Genomic DNA, 26,688 nt, shown 5'->3' on the forward strand with positions numbered 1-26,688 from the left:
TCCCCTTTATACACATTATAGCAGACAGCGTCCCCTTTTTTACACATTGCGGCAGGCAGCATCCCCATTTTCACACATTGCAGCATGCAGAGTCCCTTTTTTACACATTACGACAGATAGAATAGATAGATATGAGATAAATAGACAGACAGAGATATAGAAAGAATAGATGAGACACTCTTCCCGCTGGCTCAGGCAGTCAGGCTCCTTGGTGCAGGTGCCCAGCCGCTGGCAGATCCCGGGCAGGGGAGGAGGAGGAGGAGGGAGGGGCACTCGGGAGCTGCAGCAGCACACTGTAATTGGTGGTGGTGCCGCTGCAGCTGTCCCTCTCCTTTCACATTGGCTGGCCGCCGCCGCTGTGAATGCCGGGATGAGGGAAGCGCATCCCAGCATTCACAGCGGCGGCAGACAGCCTATGTGGAAGGAGAGGGACAGCTGGGCCGCCACCAATTACAGTGTGCTGCTGCGGCTACCAAGTCCCCCTCCCTCCTCCTCCTTCTCCCCTGCTCCCGGTGCTGCTGCTCCTCACCTCGCACACAAAGGCAGCTTGTAATGAGTCAGTTTGACTCATTACAATGCGGCCAGTTGTGCCCTCAGGGTGACTGCACTGTGTGCCAGGCACACCTGGCACACACGTATTTACGGACCTGTTGTTGGGGGTACTTGAGGACCAAGGTTAACCACCACTGCTCTAGCACCATCTCAGGCATGGCTCTGCTCTCCCTATGGAGCCAGTAGTGGGTCAGGAAAGTACAGACTTCGCATCTGCAGCATGTGTTCCCTAGCAGACAAGGCAAGATGTGCAGTGAAAGGAATGTGCTAAATAAACAGTTTGTACCCTGGTATACGCATTGCTGGGGGTGAATTGGATCACAGTAACAGGACAACTTATACCTTTTAATGTATAGTGAGTCACTAAAGCAGTTTTTAGCCTGTTTATTTACCCCCCCCCCCCCCCCCTTCCTCCCCCACCGAGAAAATAGGAAACGTTTTTTGATCGGGCAGCAAAGTCTTGTGGATCATTTTAATGTCTTTAACCTTCAGTGTGTGCATAAAACGTTATCCAGTTTATTCAGATGGCAGCGCAACTTGTAGAACCTTACTGAGACTTGGTAAAGTCTGACTTAAAAACCAACACAAAGACATAATTATATGAAAGCACACTCTGGGGCTATATCATTGGTTCTAAGATCATAGAACTGGCAATCTGTTATGAAGCTGGTTACCCATAACCCCACAAATGCATCTTAATTTCCAATATATAAGTTATGTGTGTGCCCCTGCTGGGAAATAATGAATATCTGCTCATCTAACGAGGCTTCCAATGACACAGTAGTTCCCAACTATTCATTCATCATACAGACACTTCAATTGGGGGGGGAATAGAGTGTAGTTTTTAGGCAACAAACATTTTAATAATTTTTTTTATTTATTTATAAATAATAGATTGTGTCGGCAAGCAACTTTTCTGATGGTGGTGCTTGCCTCTCTGATGGTGGTGGGGGCACATGCGTCCCTGGTGTTTTTGGGGCACACATGCTTTATGCCTCTGATGGTAGTGGGGGTGCATACCTCCCTGATGGTGGTAGTGGGGGTGCAAGCCTCCCTGATGGTGGTATTGGGGCACGTGCCTCCCTGATGGTGGTTGTGGGGGCGCATTCCTCCCTGATGTTGTAGTGGGGGAGCATGCCTCTGGTGGTTATGGTGGGGTCGGATGCCTCTATGGAGTGGGCACCTTTCCCTCACGAGGTGGTGGTGGTGCCTTTCTCTTCCGAGGGGGAGGTGGTGACTTTCTCTCCCGAGGTGGCGGTGGTGCCTTCCTCACTCGGGGTTGCGTGGGTGCATGATTTCCCCATGATGGTGGAGGTGGCTGTCTTGTCCGAGGAGGTGGTGGTGTTTGCCTTGCCCTGGGTGGTGGTGGTATCTGCCTTGCCCTGGGTGGCGGTGGTATCTGCCTTGCCCTGGGTGGCAGTGGTGTCTCACTTGCCCGGGGCGCAAGAGGGGCTGGCGGTGCCTGGGGTAATGAGGGCACTTGCCTCTCCGCGGGTAACTGGTGTTCCTGGCTCTCTGAGGGGAGCGCGGGCTCTTGACTCTCCTGCGATAACAGGGGAGCATCCCTCGGCTGTGCCTTATTTAAATAAAGAAAAATAGAAATACTAAATAATAATCCAGCTCAGTTATAAGCAAACATCCCTTCTAGTCAGACTTCCACCTTCACCTTCCCCTGAGACTGGTTTTGGTTGGGGGCTGTTTGTGCTCTTGTTAATATATTTGTTCGTGCACTGGTTAGTTTGGTAATTAACACTGAATGGGTAAATGAAGATTTTTTTTTTTTTTTTAAACAAGATCTCTATAAATACAGTGACCGTGTGGTGCACATTAATGAATGTAGATATTTGCACAATGACATATAAAATGACATTTAGGGGCTACTGAAATGTTTCTTCTTTATCGATAATTGTTTATCAACAGTATCTGCATTGTTGCCATATAGACCATTACATAACAATATAATTTAGTAGGTACCAAAGTTAGAACAAATTATGTAAATTAAATAATATGATTTATTACCCAATGTGATTTTAACCAGTTAAGAGTGTGTGTATATATATATTATTGTAAGGTATAACTTAAATAGGTTTGAATGTATTAGTCTTATGTTTTGAGAATTTAGTAGCATGTATTTCTGTGTGTTTTACTGCAAGATTATGGGTCATTATGTAAGAGACAGGTTTTCCCTGTGTAAGCCATATAGCCAGAATACACAATACATTGAGCATTACACAAATTCATCCCTTCCATGCCATTATTCATATCTGAATTAATGAAAGGATTAACGTCTGATCTGCGCTATACCAAGTACAATTAAATCAAAGTTTACATGATATGTAGATATATGTATACTGTATACTTGATTCACACACAGCAAATAAATAATCATAACTTGGTGGATAAAGTCAATAGGTCACCTAGCTCAGGTCTCATAATATGCAAACAGTTACTGGTATGAACAGGGTACATTGGAATTCACAATCAAAGATCTTCATACCTTTAGAGAGTACATCAACCAGCTGGCCTATTGTCCAGTTATACTGCTGGCCAGAGGCAATGATAATATAGGATCAAACGCACTATAAACAGGTCACAATCATTTATGCTAACACCCTAGGGCCTAGGCGAAATAGATCGTTTACACATCCATACAAAGGTAGATCTCTGATGGATAAAGGAATACCAAACTTTATGATCCCAAAATTCTCTACATGCTCACCACCGTGGGACGGAGTTAGCAGAGAACGTTTTATTACACTTTGGAATCTGTCAAAACCTATAATTATGTACTCCATTGGAAACTGTGGGCATATACTAGTTTTGAATTGGTAGAATATAGGATATAAGGGGCAGTCTGATAGATAGAGAGTTAGAAGGAGAGGAGGAAGGAACAAAGTCCAGAGGGAGTCAGGATCCTAAGACGGTAGCTATGAATTATGCCCTCACATATTCTTGCAAGTGTATAGTATGTGTATTAATTGTTTAAGTTTGTAAAACTGTTTGTGTTTTATGTATGTACCATGGTTAAGGAAGTTTAGATAAATTATAAGATTTATTATCATTGTGTTATCTTATCTTGTAATTTGTATCACCTATAATAAATGTACTAGACAAAATAGAGCTGGTATTCCAAGTCTTGAACTCATTTTCGGAATCACTAAAGTTATACATGAAATCTGCATATATTATATAAGGCTCTGCAAGTTGGGACAACTGACTTGTAGTCAAAGTATAGTACTTATATGTTCAATGAGCCAGGATTATATATCTCTGTAAAGTATATTTAGGCTTTGCCTGGAAATATTTCCTGGACAGTAGAGATATAGCTCCTTTAATCTGAGCCAATCACAGGTATGAAAATAGGAACGTCCACGCATTACATATTGTGTGATTGGACCAGTACTAAACATCACCCCTTTTGTTATGAGCCCACCTATTTGTAAGCCTATTATAATATATTTGCAGATATAAAATACATAAACCATTATATCAATATATGATATAATAAATATATGTTATATAAAAAAAATAAATCAACATTGGCGACCACGGAAGGGACTTGGAATTATTCAGTATCAATTTTGACTAAATACAATATTTAGGGGCAGCGCAAGGGCTATAAGCCCGCTGGGCAAAATACAAGATCACAGTGGAATAAGTTGCAAATGACTAGAGAATTTTATTTTCTAAAAAAGGCCTAAAGTAAGAAATTAAAAAACACGGGTGTTAGAGTTTAACTTATCAGGCTAGCGAACAGATAAGGGAGGATACCACGTGCAAAATATAGGAAATATTGTTCCCAAATACTAAAAGTTTGTAATTCTCAGTGATAGAATACATATAACGAAAGGGAATAAATCTGTAAAATGGCTACAATGTCAAATATAGACAGCATTGTAGTGAAATACATCACAAAGCAAAAGTGTACAGACTTTGCTTGTGATGCCAAATTAAAAGAAAACCCATGGAGCTATGTCCAGGGTTTGTTTGATGATGAAATTAAATCATCAAAGAAAAGGAAACAGAAAGGAATAGCCATTGCAGGCTTGTATGCAGCCTGTTTGGCTATGGATGCTAAATTAAGCAGTTTAGCTAAAACCCTACAAAAATGTAGAGAAGAATCTAATTTAAAAGAAACAGAAAGCAAGGAAAAAATAGATCAGCTAAATATCCAAATTAAAACTTTAACAACACTTAATGACATGGGTAAAATCTCCCAGGATGAAGTGTTACAGAAACATAAAAATGCTCAGAGGGAATCCACAGAATGTAGGAGAGCTCTAACAGAGGTTACAACAGAGAGAGATGAGATAATAAGTGCATATAAAGTTATGCAGGGACAGCTCACAGAATGTATGAAAGGGAAAGCAATTGACCATACCCCTTGTGTGGACAGGGAGATGCAGCTTATGCAAGAGATATCTGTTCTGAAAGGACATATTGCTGCAAACATTAGGATAGGAACTGCAGCCACTGCCCCATATCCTATCTATGCATATGAAAGAGAACAATGGGACACAAATCATGAGGACAGAGAGGACTGCTGGGGAGAGGGGAATTCTACTGAATCTACCCTCAGGGTACCCATAGCAATGGGAGAGTTTGCAGAATCAGCAGCGAATAGGGAGTGCTCTATATTAATAGGCACAGATAGTAGTGATGAAGAAGTACAGACAGAAATTGAGGCACACAGGGCTCATAAACAGCCAGCATTCCTCACTGAGAGTAGGAACACCCTATTGGGATTCAATAGTGAAGGAGAGGCCATTCACTCAAGGGCCCCTAGTGCCAATCATCCCCCACAACCCATAAAAACACTTATGGGAGTGGCAGATATGATTGGAAAAATGAGTTCAGGAGAACACATCACCTCCCATGCAGCTAATGTTCAGCAGAGGTGTGAACTTCTAGGAATTAGAAATCTCACTGATCAGGTTAAGGTACTGCAATTAACAATTCCATTAGCTGCTTGGAGCGCTTTGCCAGATCTGATTAAAGAAGGTAAAGGTACATATGAAGAAACTGTAGAGGAGCTACAAAAGATAATTAACCCTTCAGTAGCAGGCACAATGGTTGCATATGAAATCAAACAGCAAAGTGAGGAGAACCCATTAATATATGCAAATAGATTGTGGGCAGCATATAGTGCAGGAAACAGCAAAAATGACAACAGTCAGAAAAACAGCAAAGATTTCAAAAACTTGTTGGTGCATAACTCGCACCCCACAATTAAAGCTAAGTGTGAACACTTGATAGATACCGTAAAGCATAGCTATGATAAAATAATGGGATTAATGCAGCGGTCCTTTCAAGCAGTACAGGCCAGTAAGCAACGTAAGATGGCAGAAAGGAATGAGAAATGTGTTATAAAGAGGGTTGCAGCATTAGAGTCAGAAGGTAAACCAATGGTGGTTGAAGGGCCCCACATTCCAGGGGAGGTAAACACACCATTTAACCCACGATGGAACACAGGGTCACAAAGGAGAGGGGGAATGTTTAAAGAGAGATCCATTTTTAGAGGTGGAGGTAGAGGATACCAAGGACATTCAAATGATGGAGCTTGGAATAGACACATGGGTTACTCACAACATTTTGGGAACAGAGGAAAGGACACAGAGTTTAAACACCAGGGTCCCACTTACACAGAGCTAAGACACCAGCTACAGGCCATAAAAGAGAAGTATGAGAATTTAGAAAAAGCAAACAAAGTGCAGCAAGCTGACACACAAAAGGAGAAAAATTGACAGTCAGTGGCCCCAAGGATAGTTGCACCAATCACTTTAGATAGGTGCGGGCGCCCTCAAGTCTCGGTTCTGGTCAGGGGCCACCAGCACACAATGTTACTAGACACCGGTGCCGCCATATCAATCCTACATGATGATCAGCCACATCACTCTCCTCTGTCAGCAGGAAAAACAATACATCTCCAAAGCTTTGCAGGGAATAAGGTAGATACAGTGCTGTCAAACCCTCTCCAAATACAAATAGGAGATGTATCTGCAATTCACACATTTGCATTAGCCTCACTGCCAAGTGAAACTAATTTATTAGGGTCTGACTTTATGATCCCTAATGGGTGTATATTGGATCTGACTAACCTTTTACTTCTGCAGAGTTCTCCTAATGTAACACCTGAGGTTGTAATTATACCAGATTCCCATGTAATTGCTGCTGTAAAACCCAATAATGCGAAATATGATGTGCTTAAGGCTAATGTTGATCATCCTGACAAAGATTTGGTATTACCATTACTTGAACAGTTTCAGGATGCTTTTGCTAAACACAAACATGACTGTGGGAAGGTAAACAAGGTGATTGAAGTCAGTGGTCTTGACCCTCCCCCACAGAAGCAGTACAATTTCCCACAGGAGGCCATAAGCTTCATTCAAGAAACAATTGACTCTCTGTTAGAGCAGCGTGTAATCAGACCATGTGTATCCACTAACAATGCGCCAATATGGCCAGTACGGAAACCGGATGGTTCCTGGCGGCTCACAATTGACTACCGCAAACTTAATGGCCTTACGCTTAGCTGCGCACCCACTGTTGCGTCAATGCCAGACATTCTAAAAATGTTAAGCCCAGAGCATAAATGGTTCACAGTTTTAGATATTTCAAATGGGTTTTGGTCTCTGCCTCTATCTGAAGAGTGTCAATACAAATTTGCCTTCACATTTCTGGGAAAGCAATACACGTTTACATGTCTTCCACAGGGCTTCCATAATTCTCCATCATTTTTCCATACTACGATGAGAGAAATTTTAACTGATTTTTCTTCCCACAAGAATTTATTGCAGTATGTAGATGATCTCTTACTAGCAACAGAGACAAAGGAAGAGCATCTTCAGCTACTGGGAGAACTCCTTGGCATCCTCAAAGACGCAGGTTTGAAGTGTAACCCATCTAAAGCTCAGATTTTACGGGAATCTGTTTCCTTCCTGGGGATCAGTGTTACGGCTGATGGGAGAACAATATCGGCAGATAAGGTAAAAACCATCCTTCGTTTACCCCTTCCTGTCAGCATACCTACACTGAGATCCTTCCTGGGGTTGGTAAATTACTCTAGGTCCTTCATTTCTGATTTTTCACAAATATCTGCACCTCTCTATTCTCTCCTCAAAAAGGATATAAAATGGGAATGGACCCCCAGTCACACAAAGGCAGTAGAAACATTAAAAGAAGCACTAGCTAGTGCCCCTGCCCTTGCAAATCCAGACCCACAGTTACCCTTTCACTTAGAGACAGCAGCAACAGAAACAGCCATGTCTGCAGTCCTGTCACAGGAAATACATGCACAGCAAAGGCCCATAGCTTATGCATCAAAGTTACTGACACCAGTGGAATTAAAATACTCTGTGTGTGAAAAACACCTTCTTGCCACATTTTGGGCAGTAAAACAGTTCACATACATGATAGGCCTGAACCCTATCATCTTACATTCCACGCACACACCAACAAGGTTCCTCCTCACAGACAGAATCAAAGATGGGAATGTCTCTAATGCCAGGTTAGCACATTGGGCCCTTTTGTTGCAGGATCGAGATATAACAGTGAAGGCAACTAACAGTCCATCCACCTGTGCATATGGACTAATATACCAGGGACTGACACACACATGTGACTTACTCCCAGCTGACCATTCAAAACATTTGTTTAGAGCAATGCCACAGGAGGCTACAGCCCCTGAACAAACCACCCAGATCTTTACAGATGGTTCATGTTTTTATGTACATGGGTCACCCCATGCAGGTTTTGGTCTGTACATAATGCATCCCCAAACCACACCACAATCTGTTTTTCGATCTTGTGATGTAAAGTCTGCACAGTACGCTGAGCTGGCAGCAGTAGCACATGCCCTTGAATTATTCCAAGACCACAAACATGAAATCGCATTGTACTCGGACTCAGCATGGGTGTGTAATGCCCTTACTGAATTTTTGCCCTTTTGGCAAACTCATCAGTATACCTCATCTGATGGAAGCCCTCTTAAATATGCAGACCTTCTCCAGTACATAGTTTCCCTGGCACAGAGTCTAACACATGTCCCCTGGGTCTGTAAAGTCAAAGGGCATTCACCTGCATCACCACACCATGAACAGAATGAAATGTCTGACCTTTTAGCCAAACAAGGGGCACAAGAGGGGGAGCTGTGGCAGATACCGAAAGCAAGCCCAGAGCCAAAAGTGTGCCCTCTTGTATGTGCAGTGGCAAAAAGGCCAGAGATGATAAATGCACCAGACATTTCAGAGATCCAAATGCAGGACCCTGAAATTAAAGAAATCATACAAAAGTTGAGGAATGAGGAGTTGGACTTAACAGAGGGAAATACATTGGCAAAACACACACCAAATCTAACACTAACAGAGGACAAGGAAATGCTTATCCACAATGGGGAAGATACAACATGGGTAGTCCCAAAAGAGTACAGGAATGAAATGATATATCTTGTACACGACCTCCCCACAGGTGGACACCAGGGTGTAGAAAAGACACAGCAGAGACTAAAAACAATAGGTTGGTGGCCAGATATGGTAAAAGATGTACAGCAATACTGTGACAACTGTGTGGTATGTGCCCAAGTTAACCCAGCACCTAGAAAGATAAATGCTCCACTGAGAATCCAGAGAAGGGAAGGTCCCTGGAATGCCTTACAAATTGATTACATGGGCCCTCTGCCTGCCACAGCTAAAAATAACAAATACGTGTTGGTTGTGACTGACCTATTTTCAAAATGGGTAGAAATTTTTCCCTCTAAAAGTAACACAGCCCTGAGCACAGCAAAAATTCTGGTTGATCAGATATTCACACGGTGGGGCCTTCCAACATCGGTTGAATCAGACCAAGGTTCACATTTCACAGGTAATGTGATGCAAACATGCCTGGAAATGCTGGGAATAAAACAAAGCTTCCATGTCCCTTTTCATCCTGAATCTTCTGGACAGGTGGAACGTGCCAACAGACAGATCAAAACTATGTTGAGAAAGTTTGTTGGCATAAATGGTAAGAACTGGGATAATTTGCTACCCCTAGTGGCAATGGCAATAAGGGCCACACCTTCATCAGCGACCCGATTGACCCCCTTTGAATTAATGACAGGCAGGCAAATGAGATTGCCAGAGCACCTTTGGATAGATCTACACACCCCTACTATTGATAGACTGTCAATGGATCAGTACCTTACAAAACTGCAAAAAGCACTCACAGAGGTTCATCTGTTTGCAGCACAGCATTTAGGGAAAGCACAGAGAAAAGCAAAGGCTTATTTTGACAAAGGTGTAAGAGAAAATTGTTGGGAAGTTGGAGAAAGGGTCATGTTTCTAGAACTCCGACCCACAGACCATGGTCTGGGCAAGAAATGGAGAGGACCATTTTCAATAGTGGACAGACTGAGTCCCTCAGTATACAAATTAAGAATCAACGATGCAAAGAAAGTGCAGGACAAATGGGTACATGCCAATCAGATTAAACTGTACAAAGGAGAAGGGTCAACTGAGTAGCGCATCTCTCTTTCTTTCTTATAATTTTATTTTGTTTTGTTTTGGTTTTACAGAAAAATGAGAATCCCGACTTTGGTTCTGTCCTTCGTGGTGAGCCTCCAGATCCAGTGTACCAGTGAGGTCAACATTTCAATTAGAGTGGAAGCCAATCCGATTCACTGTAAAGAGGGAGAATCCATCCTCCTTCCAGTGTCAGTACAAGGCACAACAGGGAAACAGGTATCCTGGTGGGGCCCAGCAGACAAAGAAATTAAAGCCTGGGATAATGGAAACGCAGGAAACTCACCACATTACATGGGTAGAATACATGTTTTTCCAAATGGATCACTATTGCTTAGCCATGCAAACCCTACAGACACAGGAACCTGGATATATGGTTTTATCATCCCCATTCCCATGTATGGGAATCCACCCACAGTAAAGAGGACTTATGTTCCTGGGAGCATCACACTGAATGTGTCCCAGAAAAGAGACCCTACTCCCCCAAGTACCACAACAAAGGCTAAATCACTGCCATCTACTAAAACAGCTGAGTGCCCACCAACAAGTGAAGGACCCACAAGTGGCCTTACTGCCACCTCCATTCCTGGTTCCTTGATAAACAATGTACAATATATACATGTACCAGTAGTCCTAAATCTATCAAAATGGAATATGGCAGAATTTGGTTATTGTGTAAATAGTAATGTTTCTTTATTCTATGCTTCATTACTAGTAGATATTGTTGCTTCTCACCAGAGCAGAACTCAAGACCCATACACAGGACAGGCAACCCCTAACCAAAAAGGTATTTTTAGATCCAGGAAATTACAAAGCTTAGATGGGATCATTGGATCCATCCCTGGACTGTTTGGTTCCGGGATGTCAATTTGGAATAGGGCGGATTTGGAAGTCATCCGCAGACACATAGGCAATTTGAGCAGAAAGAGGGGCAATATGTTTTGAAGCCTGTCCTGCAGGGCATTGAGGGTCTGGCCAGTGAAGAAAAATTTACTGTTTATAACATGCATGATATAGCAAGATTGTTTTCAGAGACCCAAGCCAAGATAAACGAAATCATTGAACTGAACAATAGAGAAGCCAGACAAAATCAGGTGGGGAAAGAAATAATATGCACTGCATATGGTAATTATGTCCTCAACGCAATCACACATGTAATTAGAGACCTACAATCTGGTAGAATACCTGACATTTTAAGAGATAATGACCTGACCAATTGGTATTGCTCGCAATCTGACATTGGGCATGGGGAAAATACCCCAAGAGATGGTTGCAGACCTCTGCCCATCTCCACAATTAGGAATTTAGGCACTGTGACCCCCCACCCAAATAGAGGTTCACCCCGTTGTTACAACAAGCAGCAACCTTGTGCAGTCAGCGATATCCTATATGTCTCCTTTACCATTTCTCTACCTGTGTTCGACCCAAGCAAGTCTTTATTTGACAAACTGTCTACAGTTCACTCCATTGGATATTTGGAAAAGGACATTTACAAAGAGCGGCTGGACCTACCAGAACTACTGGTCCGAGTCGACGACATCTGGAAAGTTCCACATACTGCTTGCTGTGCAGTCAAGGGAAACCAATACTTGTGTCGCTGCAATGTTTTCGAAATTGAGACGCCAATCTGCGGCCTAGAATCAAGTAAACCAAGTACCCTAATCACAGATATAAATGAACTTGCCACCATTCCCAGCAAAGATATGGATATGGGAGGACCTGAACACAGTGCAAAGCCAAATACATCAACCAGCTATACAGCCAGAGACATTGCTTGTCCAGTGCAGCTAACAAAATGGAGAACTCCAGCGGTGAAGGTTACATACAACATGAATGGACAGTACTGCATAGTCACAAATCACGGAGAGTTCTTGTATGGGGAAAAGTCATGTCCAGTGCCAAACCCAAATTTCTGCTTTAGCCCACATGAGTATACCACCATTGGTCAGACGGTTATCACCCCAATCCCCGTTTATGAAGAGGACATAAATATAGATAGTGAACCAGAAATCTCAAACCTTGGAGAATATATACCTGTGTTCAACATACACATAGATAGTTTAACCTTAGATTTACAGAAACTCCTGGATAGGAAAGACACACACATAGTTCAAATTAATAACATGGTTGAGAAGGCAGATGCCACACTAAATAAATTACTGCATGATGGAGATTTTGAAATAACCATGACAAACACCTGGCTGGAGATTGGTTTAAAGGGCTTGCTGATCGGTCAAACAATCTTGCTAATCATTTTAATTTCACTGATATTGTGGCTTAAGCGCCTTATAAGGCAGGAACGCAGTAAGCTAGAAAAACTGGTAGATGCAAGATATAAGCAATTATTATGTTAATGTATGTGTGGCCATCATCATCAATTCTCACGGCCACAAGGGGGCGACTGTTGCCATATAGACCATTACATAACAATATAATTTAGTAGGTACCAAAGTTAGAACAAATTATGTAAATTAAATAATATGATTTATTACCCAATGTGATTTTAACCAGTTAAGAGTGTGTGTATATATATATTATTGTAAGGTATAACTTAAATAGGTTTGAATGTATTAGTCTTATGTTTTGAGAATTTAGTAGCATGTATTTCTGTGTGTTTTACTGCAAGATTATGGGTCATTATGTAAGAGACAGGTTTTCCCTGTGTAAGCCATATAGCCAGAATACACAATACATTGAGCATTACACAAATTCATCCCTTCCATGCCATTATTCATATCTGAATTAATGAAAGGATTAACGTCTGATCTGCGCTATACCAAGTACAATTAAATCAAAGTTTACATGATATGTAGATATATGTATACTGTATACTTGATTCACACACAGCAAATAAATAATCATAACTTGGTGGATAAAGTCAATAGGTCACCTAGCTCAGGTCTCATAATATGCAAACAGTTACTGGTATGAACAGGGTACATTGGAATTCACAATCAAAGATCTTCATACCTTTAGAGAGTACATCAACCAGCTGGCCTATTGTCCAGTTATACTGCTGGCCAGAGGCAATGATAATATAGGATCAAACGCACTATAAACAGGTCACAATCATTTATGCTAACACCCTAGGGCCTAGGCGAAATAGATCGTTTACACATCCATACAAAGGTAGATCTCTGATGGATAAAGGAATACCAAACTTTATGATCCCAAAATTCTCTACATGCTCACCACCGTGGGACGGAGTTAGCAGAGAACGTTTTATTACACTTTGGAATCTGTCAAAACCTATAATTATGTACTCCATTGGAAACTGTGGGCATATACTAGTTTTGAATTGGTAGAATATAGGATATAAGGGGCAGTCTGATAGATAGAGAGTTAGAAGGAGAGGAGGAAGGAACAAAGTCCAGAGGGAGTCAGGATCCTAAGACGGTAGCTATGAATTATGCCCTCACATATTCTTGCAAGTGTATAGTATGTGTATTAATTGTTTAAGTTTGTAAAACTGTTTGTGTTTTATGTATGTACCATGGTTAAGGAAGTTTAGATAAATTATAAGATTTATTATCATTGTGTTATCTTATCTTGTAATTTGTATCACCTATAATAAATGTACTAGACAAAATAGAGCTGGTATTCCAAGTCTTGAACTCATTTTCGGAATCACTAAAGTTATACATGAAATCTGCATATATTATATAAGGCTCTGCAAGTTGGGACAACTGACTTGTAGTCAAAGTATAGTACTTATATGTTCAATGAGCCAGGATTATATATCTCTGTAAAGTATATTTAGGCTTTGCCTGGAAATATTTCCTGGACAGTAGAGATATAGCTCCTTTAATCTGAGCCAATCACAGGTATGAAAATAGGAACGTCCACGCATTACATATTGTGTGATTGGACCAGTACTAAACATCACCCCTTTTGTTATGAGCCCACCTATTTGTAAGCCTATTATAATATATTTGCAGATATAAAATACATAAACCATTATATCAATATATGATATAATAAATATATGTTATATAAGATTCCATAAATCAACAGCATGCAATAATTACTAAGTAACTAAAGTACATGCATCTCACCCCAGCAGAAGTATATGTGTGTGTATATGTATATAATGTATATGTGTGTGTATATATATATATATATATGTATATACTGTATACATATTATTTTACATTATTATTGTATGATATTGTATATTTTATTGTATATGTCATGGTGCAAATATCTACATTCGTTAATGTGTACTGTATTGTCACAATATTTATAGATATAGATCTTGTTTAAAATAAAAACAAAATTCTTAATACACCTATTCAGTGTCAATTACCAAACTTACCAGTGCACAGACAAATATATCAGCAAGTGCACAAACCGCCCCCTACCAAATACTTGTGTAATATAGTGGGCTCTGGGTAATGCCCACAGGTTTGTTGCAGCTGAAACCATTTAGAGTGACCTCAGTAGTGCAGCACAAGTCCCCACCCAGAATTATCCCCTGAGGCCGCCCTCACAAGACGTGATCAGTCATGTACGTATAATAAAGTCTAATGGGCCCATTTATCCTGACATTTAGGCCTACTAAATTGAGACAAAACCGCCCTGTATGCTCTGACACGCCCACTTTCAGGTGAGCCCCGTCCATTATGAAATCTAGCAAAAACACTAATTGTGCTAACAACAAAGTATAAATAAATCCAAAATAGCGCACTTACCTTACGCCAAAAGAATGGCCAACACGTGTTGCATGGGATGCAGCCCATGGCTGCTCCCTCACTCCTCACTCTTCTCTCCGATATACTCTTACTATATACTAATATAATAAAATATAAAACTTAAAATAGTAAAATATAATTTTAAATAACTTAGACTGTAAATAAATAAATAAGCTCAACGTTAGTCTCTGCTCCACAGCCAATGTCCTGTACTCTTGGGAACCAGGTAAAGGATAAAGCCTAGTGTTCTGCTCTGGCGTTCCATTCATTGTGTAATTGGACCATTGTGATGTCATAGCACAGACAGCAGCAGCAGCAGCAGCAGCAGCCATACAGGCAAATATTTGTATTCCATAATGTGACTGTGTATAGGGGTAGGCAGGGACAGAATAGCATATCTCCCACCTGCCCAAATATACACACCCTAAAAGGGGCAATATTTTACCCAAAATGGGTGGAGCTTTGCAGATTGGGGCGTGTTCATTATGTCTCAGTGTCACATGTCTGAATGCTGTAAAGTGAATCAGGCATTGGCATGCATCATAATAAAGTTTGGGTAGGGGCATGGCGATGCTGCTCCAACCTCTTAGGGCACCCTCTGTGCTCTCAGAAGGGCAGAGCGGGTGTCTTTTCTTATCGTGTGTGACATTGATAAAGCCATAAAAGCAACAACTGACCCCATTCCCCAAATTAACTAACTCCCTCACCCCCTAACCCAAAACCTTAAAACAGCCCTAATACCCTATCCTAATACCATAACCCCTAACCCTAATACCCTATCCCTCATACCATAACCCCAACCCTAATACCCTATCCCTCATACCATAACCCGTAACACAATCCCTAATCCTAATACCATAACCCCTAACCAAATCCCTAACCCTAATACCCTATCCCACATACCATAATCCCTAACCCTAATACTCTATTCCTTATGCCATAGCCCCTAACCCTAATACCCTATCCCTCATTACATAACCCAATCCCTAACCCTAATACCATAACCCCTAACCCTAATACCCTATCCCTCATTACATAACCCGTAACCCAATCCCTAACCCTAATACCATAACCCCTAACCCTAATACCATAACCCCTAACCCTAATACCGTATTCCTCATACCATAACCCCTAACCCTAATACCCAATCCCTCATTACATAACCACCAACCCTAATACCCTATCCCTCATACCATAACTCCTAACCCTAATACCCTATCCCTCATACCATAACCCCTAACCCTAATACCCTATCTCTCATACCATAACCCCTAACCCTAATACCCTATCCCCTAAACCAATCCCTAACCCTAACACCCTATCCCTCATACCATAACCCGTAACCCAATCCCTAACCCTAATACCATAACCCCTAACCCAATCCCTAACCCTAATACCCTATCCCACATACCATAATCCCTAACCCTAATACCCTATCCCTCATAACCAAACCCCTAACCCAATCACTATCCCTCATAACATAACCCCTAACCCAGGGGTGGGGAACCTCCGGCCCGCGGGCCGTATACGGCCTGCGAAGCCGTTTGGTCCGGCCCACCAGCTTGTGTCAGTGAAACACGCTGCCGCTCAGTCCGGCGGCAGCGTGTCTCAGCTGTCAGAACAGGGAGGAGAGCGCGGCTGTCGGGTGAGAGCGGCAGCGTGTAGTACTTCAAACCAGCCGCCGGTCCGTGAGCCAATCAGAGCTCGCAGACCGGCGGCCAATCAGTAGCCGCGGCTGCCGGTCCGCGAGCTCTGATTGGCTCTCGAACCGGCGGCTGGTTTCAAGTCCTTCATGCCGCTGCCGCCCAACATAGCAGCGCTCTCCTCCGTGTCCCGCCGAAAGGAGAAAGGTAATCAGCACGGAGGGGAGGGGGGCATCTGTATACCTGGCACTGTGGGGACATCTGTATACCTGGCACTGTGGGGACATCTGTATACCAGGCACTGTGGGGACATCTGTATACCTGCCACTGTGAGGGGCATCTGTATACATGGCACTGTGGGGACATCTGTATACATGGCACTGTGGGGGCATCTGTATACCTGGCACTGTGAGGGGCATCTGTATACCTGGCACTGTGAGGGGCATTTGTATACCTGGCACTGTGGGGACATCTGTATACCTGGCACTGTGGGGACATCTGTATACCTGGCACTGTGAGGGGCATCTGTATACCTGGCACTGTGAGGGGCATCTGTATACCTGGCACTGTGAGGGGCATTTGTATACCTGGCACTGTGGGGGCATCTGTATACCTGGCACTGTGGGGACATCTGTATACCTGGCACTGTGGGGGCATCTGTATACCTGGCACTGTGGGGAGCATTTGTATACCTGGCACTGTGGGGGCATCTGTATACCTGGCACTGTGAGGAGCATTTGTATACCTGGCACTGTGGGGGCAATTGTGGATCTGGTACCGCACTATTGGGGGCATATGTGTATCACTTCCTATTTTAACTGGCCACACCCAATTTTTTGGCACGTGCGCGCCTCCGGCGCGCACACACAGTACCTCTAAGGGGCAGACCTACTGGGGGGCAGGGTAATTTTTTAAGTTGAGAATTTTTGTATGGCCCCCGAAGGATTTTATAAATATCCAAATGGCCCTCGGTAGAAAAAAGGTTCCCCACCCCTGCCCTAACCCAATCCCTAACCCTAATACCCTATCCCTCATACCATAACCCGCAACCCAATCCCTTACCCTAATACCATAACCCCTAACCCAATCCCTAACCCTAATACCCTATCCCACATACCATAATCCCTAACCCTAATACCCTATCCCTCATAACCTAACCCCTAACCCAATCACTATCCCTCATAACATAACCCCTAACCTAATCCCTAATTCCCTAACGGGCAGACTGGACGGACATATGGTTCTTATCTGCCATCAAATTCTGTGTTTCTGTGTTTTGCTATTTGTTTTTATAAATGTTTTACTGAACATATATAGAAAATAATGTGATAATAATCTCTACTTAATAGCATTAACTGTATAATACTAATGGAATACTATTTAGATGATAGCTAGGTGGGGATAAAGCTCCTAAATTTGCTTATTGAACTTGGTAAATTGGACTATACTGAAGCATCCATGTAAATTACGGGGATTGCCAGGGCCGAATTAAGCCTTCAGGGGGCCTGGGGTACTTAAAATAGGAGGGCCCCAACCCACCCCCCCATGTCATCACCACACCCCTGGCTGTGCCTCTTCCCCCGTGGCAGGTTATTTACATATATATATATATATATATACATACATACATACATACATACATACATACATACATACATACATCTATATATATATTAGAGGTGAGCAGGTTCGGTTCTCAGAGAACCGAACCCTACTGGACTTTGCCTTCTGAGTTCGGTTCCGAGCCCGGCTCAGGTTTTCCTGCCTAACTCGGAAACCCAAACGTGAAAAAATGTCATCATCCCGCTGTCAGATTCTCGCGGGATTTGGATTCCATATAAGGAGCCGCGCGTCGCGACCATTTTCACTCCAGTCTCGGAGAGTGTATTGAGAGGATGTGTCCTCAGTGTTCAGTGTCTGTGTGGGGGCGGCAAAGTGGGGTGGCGAGTCTTGTGCTGTGTTGTGCAGTCCAGTGTAGTCAGTGTATTGTGCTGCATCAGTACAGCCAGTCACAGTGTTGGTGTCCTCTGCTGCCATATAGCCAGTGTAGCTGTATAAAGTGGTGCTGTGTTGTGTTGTGTTGTGCTGTCCAGTCCAGTGTAGTCAGTGTATGGTGCTGCATCAGTCCAGCCAGTCACAGTGTTGGTGTACTCCGCTGCCATATATCCAGTGTAGCTGTATAAAGTGGTGCTGTGTTGTGCTGTCCAGTCCAGTGTAGTCAGTGTATTGTGCTGCATTAGTCCAGCCAGTCACAGTGTTGGAGTCCTCTGCTGTCATATATCCAGTGTAGCTGTATAAAGTGTTGCTGTGTTGTGCTGTCCAGTCCAGTGTAGTCAGTGTATTGTGCTGCATCAGTCCAGCCAGTCACAGTGTTGTTGTCCTCTGATGCCATATATCCAGTGTAACTGTATAAAGTGTTGTTGTGTTGTGCTGCATCAGACCAGTGGTATTGTCCTGTCCATCAGTCATACCAGTGACGATATACGCTGCTGCTGCTATATGTCCACTGCTACAGTATTATAACAACAACAACAACAACAACAACCACAAGTCCCTTACAGTGTTGTTGTGTTGTGCTGCATCAGACCAGTGGTAGTGTCCTGTCCATCAGTCATTCCAGTGACGATATACGCTGCTGCTATATGTCCACTGCTACAGTATTATAATAATTCTAACAACAGCCACAAGTCCCTTACAGTGTTGTTGTGTTGTGCTGCATCAGACCAGGGGTAGTTTCCTGTCCATCAGTCATTCCAGTGACGATATACACTGCTGCTATATGCCCACTGCTACAGTATTATAATAATTATAACAACAACCACAAGTTCCTTACAGTGTTGAGGTGTTGTACTGATAAAGACCAGTGGTAGTGTCCTGCCCATCAGTCATTCCAGTGACGATATACACTGCTGCTATATGTCCACTGCTACAGTATTATAATAATAATAATAATAATAATAACAACCACAAGTCCCTTACAGTGTTGTTGTGTTGTGCTGCATCAGACCAGTGGTAGTGTTCTGTCCATCAGTCATTCCAGTGATGATATACGCTGCTGCTATATGTCCACTGATACAGTATTATAATAATTATAACAACAACCGCAAGTCCCCTACTGTGTTGCTGTGTTGTGCTGCATCAGACCAGTGGTAGTGTCCTGGCCATCAGTCATACCAGTTATTTCTGTGCCGCATATTGTCTTATATAACTCCCAAAAAATAATGGCGAACAAAAATTTGGAGGATAAAATTGGGAAAGATCAAGAACCACTTCCTCCTAGTGCGGAAGCTGCTGCCTCTAGCCATAACATATACGATGAAATGCCATCAACGTTGTCTGCCAAGGCCGATGCCCAAGGTGATAGTAGAGGGCATGTAAAATCCAAAAAGCCAAAGTTCAGTAAAAAGAACCAAAAAAAGAAATTTAAATAGTTTGAGGAGAATCATAAACTTGCCAATATGCCATTTACAACACGGAATGGCGAGGAATGGATGATGCCCTGGCCTATGTTCATGGCTAGTGGTTCAGATTTACATGACGATGGAAGCCCTCATCCTCCCGCAAGAAAAATTAAAAGAGTTAAGCTGGAAAGAGCACAGAAAAGAACTGTGCGTTCTGAGATGGTATCACAAATCCCCAAGGAGAGTCCAATTGTGTCGGCGGTTGCGATGCCTGACCTTCCCAACACTGGACGGGAAGAGGTGGCTCATTCCACCATTTGTATGCCCCCTGCAAGTGCTGGAAGGAGCACCCACCGTCCAGTTCCTGATATTCAAATTGAAGATGTCACTGTTGAAGTACACAAGGATGAGGATATGGGTGTTGCTCGCGCTGAGGAGGAAGTTGACGGTGTCAAGCCATCTGTTGCCTCTGTCAATCTGTAATAAGTAGGGGTAAGGATGTTAACCACCTAGGAACATCCTCTCTTATACGTCACCTGCTGCACATTCATCAGAAGTCAGTGTCAAGTTGTGAAACTTTGGGTAAGAGCGTAAGAGCGTAAGCAGTCCACTGACACCTAAATCCCTTCTTCCTCCTGAACCCATGCTCCTGCAAGCCACACCACCAACTCCTTCAACGTCAACTTCCTCCTCAGTCAGGAATGTCAGTAGTCCTGCAGGCCATGTCACTGTCAAGACTGAGGAGTCCTTTCCTAACCGGTATTCCTTTGTAGGATCCTTGAGTGGTACGCCTGCTGTTGCTGCCACTGCTGTTGTTGCTGCTGGGAGTCGATCGTCATCCCAGAGGGGAAGTCGGAAGACCACTTGTACTACTTCCAGTAAGCAATTGACTGTCCAACAGTCCTTTGTGAGGAAGATGAATTATGACAGCAGTCATCCTTTTGCAAAGCGGATAACTGAGGTCTTGACAGCTATGTTGGTGTTAGACGTGCATCCAGTATCCGCCATTAGTTCAGTGGGACTTAGAGAATTGTTTGAGGTACTGTGTCACTGGTATCATATCCCATCTAGGTTCCACTTCTCTAGGCAGGCGATACAGAGAATGTACACAGATGTCAGAAAAAATCACCAGTGTCCTACAAAAGGCGGTTGTATCCAGTGTCCACTTAACCACGGACATGTGGACAAGTGGAACAGGACAGACTAAGGACTATATGACTGTAACAGCCCACTGGGTAGATGTATGGCCTCCCACAGCAAAAACAGCAGCGGCACCAGTAGCAGCATCTCACAAATGCCAACTCGTTCCTAGACAGGCTACGCTATGTATCACCGCTTTCCGTAAGAGGCACACGTCTGACAATCTCTTACGGAAACTTATGAACATCATTGCAGAATGGCTTAACCCAATTGGACTCTCCTGGGGATTGGTGATATCGGACAACGCCACCAATATTGTGCGTGCATTACATCTGGGCAAATTCCAGCACGTCCCATGTTTTGCACATACAATTAATTTGGTGGTGCAGAATTTTTTGAAAAATGACATGGGTGTGCAGGAGATGCTGTCGGTGGCCCGAAAAATTGCAGGCCACTTTCGGCATTCAGCCACTGCGTGCCAAAGACTGGAGCGCCAGCAAACACGCCTGAACCTGCCCTGCCATCAACTGAAGCAAGAGGTGGTAATGAGGTGGAATTCAACACTCGCGAAGTGAAGCGAAGTGGAGAATGATTTCCGTCTTGTGCAAGGTTCCCCAACCCTTCAAACTTGCCACACGTGAAATACAATATGAGAGTGCGCTTTTCAAATCCAATGTAGATTTTATTAATTTAAAAAAATTATTGTATACACACAATTATATATAATCTGCCGGCCGGCTACATAAAAAGCTTATTTCAATTAGATATAAAAGATATTTATATATGATTTGTTAAAACTTAATTTCAATAACAATCCTAAATGCTTATATTCTCATTGTACTGAGTTTTTATCCAAATACTACAATCACTTTTCCCAAGTCACTCTGCCCAAGTCCATATATTTATAAGAACATTTAGCAACTTATTGCACCAGTTGTAATTGATAGCAATCTGTTGAGCAAGGCCATACAAATTGAAGCCAAGCAAGTGGTTAGTAACAATGTAAACCACAGCCTTTCTCACGGCTGAGCAGTTCCATTTAGGCAGTTCATAAATTGATTTTGTTACAGCTGTAACTGATTAGAGATACTATGTATCAATTTAAGATTTATATACCATACAGGATGTCTCTGTTGTCCACCTTGTATACATGCATACGGCGTCCCTCCTGGTTAGTGTTTCTCGTCACTGTCCGTTTTCTTTGAAGGGGAATCAATTTGTATATCACTCGCCGCTCTTATCCTCCCGGCGCTTAGCCGCACGGCTGGTATTTTTCCTCGTCAGCCTTACTAGAGGTTCGTGGACTGATGTCGGGCAAAGAAGGCACACGCTTCCCCTCGCCTTCGGGGTGTTTGCGTTCGCCGACCAGCTGATGTGCAAAGTGCTGCTGTCTGTGTGAGAGTATGTGACAGACGCGTTTCCCCGCCTACTCAAGAGCATCGGCGGCTTCCTCAGTGTCAATATCCTTACTCTCTGCTACCTCCTTTAAATAGCAATGTGAATGATATACGCATGTGCAGTGAGCACATTTCACAAATATTCTTTTTCATTAACCTATACTTCCCTATTAACCATATGTATTCACTAATCATAAATTATACATACCTGCAGCAAAACAATTAATTAATTAATTACTTTAGAGTCACAATATTAGAATTACATTTATATAGAAGAACCGTTGTATATAGGAACCACTATATATAAAAAACTAGAGACACGCATACATGTGATCAGAATCACTATCTCCAAAAATAAATAAATAAATAAATAAACACAATATCGATCACAGTGGTCAATCTGTTGAAATCAGAGCACTACATTTTGGCCACTGTGCTCGATCCTAGGTTTAAAGCCTACGTTGTATCTCTCTTTCCGGCAGACACAAGTGTGCAGAGGTGCAAAGACCTGCTGGTGAGTAAATTTTCAACTCAAGCGGAACGTGACCCATCAGCAACTCGTCCTTCAATTTCTCCTGCCACTGGGGCTGCAATGAAAAGGATAAGATTTCCTAGCCCACCCGCTGGCGGTGATGCAGGGCAGTCAGGAGCGAAAGCTGTCATCTGGTCCGGACTGAAGGACCTGCCAACGATTACTGACATGTCTACTATCACTGCATATGATTCTGTCACCATTGAAAGAATAGTGGAGGATTATATGAGTGACAGCATCCAAGTAGGCATGTCAGACAGTCCATATGTATACTGGCAGGAAAAAGAGGCAATTGGATGCCCTTGCGCAAACTGGCTTTATTTTACCTAAGTTGCCCCCCCCCCCCCCCCTCCAGTGTGTACTCCGAAAGAGTGTTTAGTGCAGCTGGTAACCTTGTCAGCGATCGGCGTAGGAGGTTACTTCCACTAAATGTGGAGAAGATGATGTTCAGCAAAATGAATTATAAATTCCTCTGGCAAGACCTTTACCAGCAATTGCCTCCAGAAAGTACACAGGGACCTGTGATGGTGGATTCCAGTGGGGACGAATTAATACTCTGTGAGGAGGATGTACACAGTGAAAGGGGTGAGGAATCGGAGGATGATGTCAATATCTTGCCTCTGAAGAACCAGTTTGTGCAAGGAGAGATTGCTTCTTTTTTGGTGGGGGCCCAAACAAACCAGTCATTTCAGCCACAGTCGTGTGGCAGACCCTGTCACTGAAATGATGGGTTTGTTAAAGTGTGCGTGTCCTGTTTATACAACATAAGAGTGGGCGGGAGGACCCAAGGACAATTCCATCTTGCACCTCTTTTTCTTCTTTGCATCATGTGCTGTTTGGGGACTAGTTTTTTTAAGTGCCATCCTGTCTGACACTGCATTACCACTCCTAGATGGGCCAGGTGTTTGTGGCGCACACTTGTATCGCTTAGCTTAGTCATACAGCTACCTCATTGCGCCTCTTTTTCTTCTTTGCATCATGTGCTGTTTGGGGCCTATTTTTTAAATCTGGCATCCTGTCTGATACTGCAGTATCACTCCTAGATGGGCCAGGTGTTTGTGCCGCACACTTGTGTCGCTTATCTTAGTCATACAGCTACCTCATTGCGCCTCTTTTTCTTCTTTGCATCATGTGCTGTTTGGGGCCTATTTTTTAAATCTGACATCCTGTCTGACACTGCAGTGCCACTCCTAGATGGGCCAGGTGTTTGTGCTGCCCACTTGTGTCACTTAGCTTAGTCATACAGCCACCTCGGTGCAACCTTTTGGCCTAAAAACAATATTGTGAGGTGTGAGGTGTTCAAAATAGACTGGAAATTAGTGGAAATGAAGGTTATTGAGGTTAATAATACAGTAGAGGCAAAATTACCCCCACATTCTGTGTTTTTAGCTGTTTTTATGTTTTTTCAAAAATCATCCAGATCCAAAACCAAAACTAAAACCAAAACACGAAAGTTGAATTAGAACCAAAACCAAAACACAAAACACGAAAAGTGCCAGCCGCACATCTCTAGTTTGTGCTCACATATTAATATGCTTCCACAGTGAAATGTACTTACAAGGTGCTTTAGTGCTTGCCATTAAAAGTAGTAACAAAGATCTGATTACAGTCACTTCACCTGCAGTGTAAAATCTGCATGAAAAACTAGAGATGAGCGGGTTCGGTTTCTCTGAATCCGAACCCGCCCGAACTTCATGGTTTTTTTCACGGGTCCGAGCAGACTCGGATCCTCCCGCCTTGCTCGGTTAACCCGAGCGCGCCCGAACGTCATCATGACGCTGTCGGATTCTCGCGAGACTCGGATTCTATATAAGGAGCCGCGCGTCGCCGCCATTTTCACACGTGCATTGAGATTGATAGTGAGAGGACGTGGCTGGCGTCCTCTCCATTTAGATTATAAGAGAGAGAGATTTACTGGAGCTTAGGACTAGGAGGAGTACTGTAGAAGTGTAGAGAGTGCAGAGAGTTTACTAGTGAGTGACCACCAGACAGTGCAGTTTATTTAATATATCCGTTCTCTGCCTGAAAAAAGCGATACACACAGTGACTCAGTCACATACCATATCTGTGTGCACTGCTCAGGCTCAGCCCAGTGTGCTGCATCATCTATATATATTATATATCTGTCTGACTGCTCAGCTCACACAGCTTATAATTGTGGGGGAGACTGGGGAGCACTGCAGTGCCAGTTATAGGTTATAGCAGGAGCCAGGAGTACATAATATTATATAGTGAGTGACCACCAGACAGTGCAGTTTATTTAATATATCCGTTCTCTGCCTGAAAAAAGCGATACACACAGTGACTCAGTCACATACCATATCTGTGTGCACTGCTCAGGCTCAGCCCAGTGTGCTGCATCATCTATATATATTATATATCTGTCTGACTGCTCAGCTCACACAGCTTATAATTGTGGGGGAGACTGGGGAGCACTGCAGTGCCAGTTATAGGTTATAGCAGGAGCCAGGAGTACATAATATTATATTAAAATTAAACAGTGCACACTTTTGCTGCAGGAGTGCCACTGCCAGTGTGACTGACCAGTGACCTGACCACACTGACCACCAGTATAGTTAGTAGTATACTTATATTGTGATTGCCTGAAAAAGTTAAACACTCGTCGTGTGACTTCACTTGTGTGTTGTTGTTTTTTTTATTCTATAAAAATAAAACTCATTCTGCTGACAGACAGTGTCCAGCAGGTCCGTCATTATATAATATATAATATATACCTGTCCGGCTGCAGTAGTGATATATATATATTTTTTATATCATTTATCATCCAGTCGCAGCAGACACAGTACGGTAGTTCACGGCTGTGGCTACCTCTGTGTCTGCACTCGGCAGGCAGTCCGTCCATAATTGTATACCACCTAACCGTGGTTTTTTTTTCTTCTTTATACATACATACTACTACGACATCTCTTTATCAACCAGTCTATATTAGCAGCAGACACAGTACAGTACGGTAGTTCACGGCTGTGGCTACCTCTGTGTCTGCACTCGGCAGGCAGTCCGTCCATAATTGTATACCACCTAACCTTTTTCTTTGCATCATGTGCTGATTGGGGAGGGTTTTTTGGAAGGGACATCCTGCGTGACACTGCAGTGCCACTCCTAAATGGGCCCGGTGTTTGTGTCGGCCACTAGGGTCGCTAATCTTACTCACACAGTCAGCTACCTCATTGCGCCTCTTTTTTTCTTTGCGTCATGTGCTGTTTGGGGAGGGTTTTTTGGAAGGGACATCCTGCGTGACACTGCAGTGCCACTCCTAGATGGGCCCGGTGTTTGTGTCGGCCACTAGGGTCGCTAATCTTACTCACACAGCTACCTCATTGCGCCTCTTTTTTTCTTTGCGTCATGTGCTGTTTGGGGAGGGTTTTTTGGAAGGGACATCCTGCGTGACACTGCAGTGCCACTCCTAGATGGGCCCGGTGTTTGTGTCGGCCACTAGGGTCGCTAATCTTACTCACACAGCTACCTCATTGCGCCTCTTTTTTTCTTTGCGTCATGTGCTGTTTGGGGAGGGTTTTTTGGAAGGGCCATCCTGCGTGACACTGCAGTGCCACTCCTAGATGGGCCCGGTGTTTGTGTCGGCCACTAGGGTCGCTAATCTTACTCACACAGCTACCTCATTGCGCCTCTTTTTTTCTTTGCGTCATGTGCTGTTTGGGGAGGGTTTTTTGGAAGGGACATCCTGCGTGACACTGCAGTGCCACTCCTAGATGGGCCCGGTGTTTGTGTCGGCCACTAGGGTCGCTTATCTTACTCACACAGCGACCTCGGTGCAAATTTTAGGACTAAAAATAATATTGTGAGGTGTGAGGTATTC

The 26,688-nt window shown here is 43.3% G+C and overlaps 1 long non-coding RNA gene across 1 annotated transcript; it reads right to left on the reverse strand.

Annotated features, from left to right (window-relative positions):
- Positions 1-1,406: 1,406 nt before the first annotated feature.
- On the reverse strand, positions 1,407-14,989 carry LOC135051147 (uncharacterized). Its single transcript, XR_010242068.1, has 2 exons — positions 14,741-14,989; positions 1,407-2,128 (listed from the first exon to the last, which is right to left on the reverse strand). It is a non-coding gene; the product is annotated as an uncharacterized LOC135051147 (long non-coding RNA).
- Positions 14,990-26,688: the final 11,699 nt, after the last annotated feature.

The sequence above is a fragment of the Pseudophryne corroboree genome, chromosome 2 (assembly GCF_028390025.1).
Source record: "Pseudophryne corroboree isolate aPseCor3 chromosome 2, aPseCor3.hap2, whole genome shotgun sequence".
NCBI lineage: Eukaryota > Metazoa > Chordata > Amphibia > Anura > Myobatrachidae > Pseudophryne > Pseudophryne corroboree.